This window comes from Narcine bancroftii, chromosome 3, assembly GCF_036971445.1.
Source record: "Narcine bancroftii isolate sNarBan1 chromosome 3, sNarBan1.hap1, whole genome shotgun sequence".
In the NCBI taxonomy this organism is placed as follows: Eukaryota; Metazoa; Chordata; class Chondrichthyes; order Torpediniformes; family Narcinidae; genus Narcine; species Narcine bancroftii.
The window spans coordinates 266581971-266588084 of NC_091471.1; positions in this window are offsets into that span (position 1 = coordinate 266581971).

The following is a 6114-nucleotide window of genomic DNA, read 5'->3' on the forward strand; positions in this document are numbered from 1 at the left end:
TTCTTGGAATTTTAGCTAGAAGTATCTAGTTTTGAGCTGCACTTCATTCTAAATAACACTTGCCTTACAATTGAGAGGCACACATCAAGAGAAAATATGTTTCCCCTTACAGCCTAAGAGGTGCCTCGACAAAAACAACATCCTACCTTACATTAAACAAGAAAGTCTGCAGACGCTGCGATTGTACAATAGTTCGATGCACAAAAGCGCTGGGGGGAAAAAAACTGAGCAAGTCATGCAGTATTCTTTAAGATACGTAACCAGCGATTCGGGCCTTGACCCGACCTTCCACTTATCAGCCTCGATGGATCAGATGGCCGACTCCTGCTCTTATTTCTTATGTTGAGGCTTTAGTCCTCGAGATTGGTTTAGAAGAGGAAGAAGCTGCTGAATACATTTGAATTGAAATTATTGGTATTCAACTGTTCAAAATAAGATAAGTCATGGGGTTCTGTGCATTTCTAGGAAAAGTTTGGGGCTCATTGATAGACTCAGAAGGTTCACACTTAATTTCTACTCCATGTCAGAATTGCCACAGGATCCAAGACCTCGCTGATCTCAATGGGGAAAGACTCATTGAGTCATTGTTTTCATTATTTTACTTACATAGAATTTACTTATACTTAAGTAATTTTTTTAATGTTTATTTGGCTCTGAAAATTGTAAACTATATAAAAATCAATGGTCACTTTTATAACTAGCAAAGCCCTTAGCGTTGGAAGCTATCAAAGGTGACAAGTGATAGCTCAGGTGAGGCCTACCTGCCTCCATCACCAAGCTGGATAGCCTGAATACCAGGTGCTGCCCAACTCTGGGTGAAATGAACCGTTCCACGTCAAGCCCAGGTAAATATAGGTATGTTTTTAACTGCAAGAAGCAATTCCAGACACAGTTCCTGGTCAGAACGATCCATTTCCTTCTTCCAGGTGCAGTATCTGTTCTCTTGCAAAGTTATTCCATTTGGTGGATCTGATTGAGAAGTAAAAAAAATCAGGTTAGCAGGAACCAGAGAGTCAGATTACAGGGATCTTATTGTGGTTGGCTGCCAGTGGTTTTCCCAAGGGATCGGTGTTGGGGCCGGCTTCTTTTTATGTTGAATATTAATGATTTGTGGGCAAGTTTGCAGATGATATGAAGTAGTTGGAGGAGCAGGTAACGTTGAGGAAACAGAGCCATGGCGGAAGGACTTAGACCAGTGGTTCCTTTCCATTCACACCCCACTTCGTCATCCCTCTGCCATCGGTGCTCTGTGATGAGCAAGGGATTGCTTAAGGTGGGATGTGAGTGGGAAGGTTGAGAATCCTCTAGACCCAATTGTCGCTGAAATATTTTGCTGAGAAAAATTGTCATTGGTCCATTTCCTTTGGAGTTCTGAAACTGTGCACCTAACGAGTCAATGAGGTACGATTAAAACAGTGGTTTTCCAACTTTTTCTTTCCACCCACTCATCACAGAGCACCTATGACATGGGGATTACTTAAAATGGGATGTGAGTGGAAAAGGATCAGCTCATGATTGAGTGGCGGGGCAAACTCAATGGGCTGAATAAACCTATTTTTGCTCCTGTGTCTCCAGGTAACCAGCACTTGGAGCAAAACAATAAACTGAAGGATTAACTCAGTGGGTCAAACAACATCAGTTCTAATGGAAAGTCTCAACTGAAACAACAACAAACATTCTGAATCTTTCCTGCACTTTCTAACTTTGTCACATCCTCCCTGGGATGATCAGTACTCCAAGTGTGGCCAAGACAACATTTTGCACAACCCAAAGATAATCTTCTCTCATCGTGTTCTATTTCTTTAGTGGAGCATATTTAAGCATACTCTGAGGTTATGAAAGGTGCTATATAAATGCAAATTTTCTAAAAGTGTTTCAGCAATGGTTTTTAGACTGCAGGCATGTAACGGCGCAATCAAGGAATTTTGCCGCTGCACGGGCAGTCGAAAAAGGAACGTGTTCGAATTCTGAGTCAATTCCAGGCCCGAGATTTATCGTGCAGGACCCCTACAACTTTTTGGAGGAAGCCTGTGGTGTAAATCGCTCCAGAAAAAATTTGTTGACTGCACGTCCAACCCCCCCCAGGGCTGTTGCCCTCGGGTACTTGCAGTCTAGAAAGGCTCTCAGTGCGAATGGCTGCACAGGAAGTAACATGTTCATTCTTTCCGCGATTTTCCCGACATCACAGTCTAAGAAAAATATTAGCACCAATTAATTACTTGCACTGTTTATCCTCTGTTGCTTGCTGGATGAACATAGCAGTTAATTTTGCACTCACTTAAACAACAAAGTTAATCTGTTTTTTGGTAATTTTCATGGCTGGGGGAGACAGAGGATGTTGGCAGAACATCCTGTTTTTTCTCAATGGTACAGTGGGATCTTTCACTAAGGGCCAGTTCTCACAGTGTTCTGCCATTATCCATACCGAAGAGAGCATACACATCTTCGAGAGTGAAACTTGAACCAAACACTACTGGCTTGGGAAGATGAGCTATAAATGGCCAGCACACACCCTGAGTTCTCCTATAATCTCCCACAGGTACGAAAGCCCTTCAGACTCGTCTGCACCTATTGGAAAGACTTTCTTGATTTATGTGAATCTTTATTATCTATTTGTTGTCGTACTCCAATTGGCCTTTGAGAAGGTGTTGGTGGAACTACTTTATGGAATGGCTACAATTCTTCTGCCCCTCCCACTGTAGCAAACTTAAACCAATGATGACGAAGAAATGGCGTCATAGTTACATCAGGATAGTGTAGAAGTTGGAGGGGAATGTGCAAGCATTGGGGTTCCCAAGTCCCCATGCCCTTGTCCTTCTTGAAGGAGCAGGTCATGAATTTGGGAGATGTTGTTGGAGTAGCCTGGGACATTAATGATGCACAGTGGTGGCAGAGGAAATGAAGGTTTGGATGGTTGAATGGGGCCACCAGTAAAGAGGGCTGCTTTACCCTGGATTGTCTCTTAAATACATAGGGTAAAGGGCATTGAATCTCACAAAGCCAGAATGTTGAGTAGTATCAGCATGTAATTTAGCTTCTCAACCTTCACCTGGAATCACCTTCATCTTTAATCTCCCTTGGCTAAAGTTCTTAACCACTCTGTCTATTCCACTGCTCACTGCCTGCCAAAACCTTTGGTCAAACCTTTGACCACTAAGAAAACAAATTGGGTTCAAATTTCTGTACAGTGAGCGGATCCGAGGTATTTTGATCAGAATCCAAAGTTAGTTTCGAGCCCTATTCCAGAATTCAGGCCAACAGTCCTCAACAGCACTGAAGAGGTCCTGCATGAATGGATGCCCCTTAGACATCTCAAATGGATGGAAGTGTTCACATGATACCGTGCAAAGTGGCCTTAATCCTTCTTCGTGGATTGTCACCTTGTTGTGGTGGAGAAGCTTGTGTGGTCCTGTGATCCCGAGAGCTATGTGTAAGTGGACTTTTGGAAAGTTTAAAATTCATAGGGACCAAAACTGCCAAGAATATATTTGTCTTTTCTCTACTGCAATATCATCTGCCACAAGCCACCACTCAACACGTTCCAAATGAAAATCAAGTCTTCTATTAATCCTTCAATTGTGGAGTACATGGTCATTTGTTGAAATTTTATTGCACTACAGACTTGTTTTAACTGTGGATGTTGGTAACTCACGTGTACCAAAACAATGTGCACCATTGCAGAATCTACTTCTGGCCAGTTTGACCGCATCACCACTGAAATAACCTTTGTCAACACAGAAAATGAAAGTTGGCCACATCCTGTTCAGTGCGGCCATTTTTCTCTTCCTTCCCCCACCTGCTGGTTGATGGACCTGCACAACGGCAACCTGAAGCAGACAAACTCAATGGATTGCACAACATTAGTTTTGATTGTCTTTATATCTGACCATTCAGAGTTCAGCCATTAATTATGAGTCTTTGGTGTTTGGCCTCTCAGTACCCTTTACCCACTTTGTTGTACATTTAGTCAGTTAGTCTTTTGACTTTGGGGTTAAAAATGGCAATTTCTTCAGCATTTACACCTCTTTGGGGATGTTAGTTCCAGAATTTCGACCCCTTTGGGTGAACAATTGTTTGCTCGAGTTAATCTATCCCAACTCCCATGAATTATAAGATGACAATTCCCGGGAAATTCCTACACCACAGTATTCCCTTCATCATCTCTTACCACTGATCTAAACATTTTCCCAAACTCCTACAGCTTCCATATCCCTCCTCCCAAATCCATCTCATTGTAAATGTCCACTACTAGCACCTCTCTACCTATGAATTAAACATTTTTTGTACTCAGTCCTGATGAGGATCATCAATCTAAAATGATAGCTCTGATCACCTACGGTCACGCGTGATAGCTCTGATCACCTACGGTCACGCGTGATAGCTCTGATCACCTACGGTCACGCGTGATAGCTCTGATCACCTACGGTCACGCGTGATAGCTCTGATCACCTACGGTCACGCGTGATAGCTCTGATCACCTACGGTCACGCGTGATAGCTCTGATCACCTACGGTCACGCGTGATAGCTCTGATCACCTACGGTCACGCGTGATAGCTCTGATCACCTACGGTCACGCGTGATAGCTCTGATCACCTACGGTCACGCGTGATAGCTCTGATCACCTACGGTCACGCGTGATAGCTCTGATCACCTACGGTCACGCGTGATAGCTCTGATCACCTACGGTCACGCGTGATAGCTCTGATCACCTACGGTCACGCGTGATAGCTCTGATCACCTACGGTCACGTATGATAACTGTTCATCTACTGTCACATTTGATAACTGTTCATGTATGGTCACATTTGATAACTGTTCACGTATGGTCACGTATGATAACTGTTCACATGTGGTCACGTATGACAACTGTTCAAATATGGTCACGTATGATAAATGTTCACATACGGTCACGTATGATAACTGTTCACGTACGGTCACGTATGATAACTGTTCACGTACGGTCACGTATGATAACTGTTCACGTACGGTCACGTATGATAACTGTTCACGTACGGTCACGTATGATAACTGTTCACGTACGGTCACGTATGATAACTGTTCACGTACGGTCACGTATGATAACTGTTCACGTACGGTCACGTATGATAACTGTTCACGTATGGTCACGTATGATAACTCTGTCCACGTATGTCACTGAGCATTCAATGTTTCCATCATTCTACTTTTATTTCAGATTTCCAGCATCTACATTTTAACTTTCAATCTCTTTGGTTCATTAGTGTTGGCTTCCTTAATCTTCTATTCCTGACGGTTGACTCATGTAGTTGCACTGACCTTATTGCATCCTGTCCAGTCACAATTGAGCAATTCTGTGCTCAGAAGAGGTTCTGCTGTAGCCAATACTTGGTTTAAATACATACATTCAACCGGGGAACGAGAAAGAACACTGGCAGACTTTTAACAGCAAAGCACAAATATTTATCATATTGCTTCTTTGATTACTGGGTAATTGTGATCCTTCTGGCCACAGGGAGTGGGGATAATGCAACTTGTTGCAGGAGCAGCGGGTCGAGCAGCATCAGTGGGAGAAAAAAAATGGTCAACATCAAGACTGGATGAAGGTAAAATGAATATCTTCCCAAGGATACAATACCTATTTCAATCATTACCAATTCCCTTAACAGAGAAATTCTTCAATGAGCTAAAGAGAATAATAAGGAAATTCTTATGGAAAGGGAGGGGGGGGGGAAACCGAGGATAGCGCTAGATAAATTAACAGAATGGTACAAACAAGGGGGCTTAAGAATTATTATGGAGCAGCACAATTAAGATACCCATCAGATTTTTATCAAACAAGGGAAAAACCAGATTGGACCAGATTAGAGCTCGATAAAATAGGGGAGAAGGTACCTGAAAATGTACTATACAAGTGGGATGAAAAGCTGGTGCAACATACAAGTTCACCAGTACGGCACCATCTGCTCAACATTTGGAAGAAGATTCACGTAGAAAAGAAAAAAACAAATTACCAACGACCAAAATTAATATTTTTATTTTTTTTTATTTTTTTATTTTTCACACCATAAATCACAATAGCCATGATATACACTTTTTCTTTTTCACACATTTACAGTGACTTGTTCTCCCCCCCCC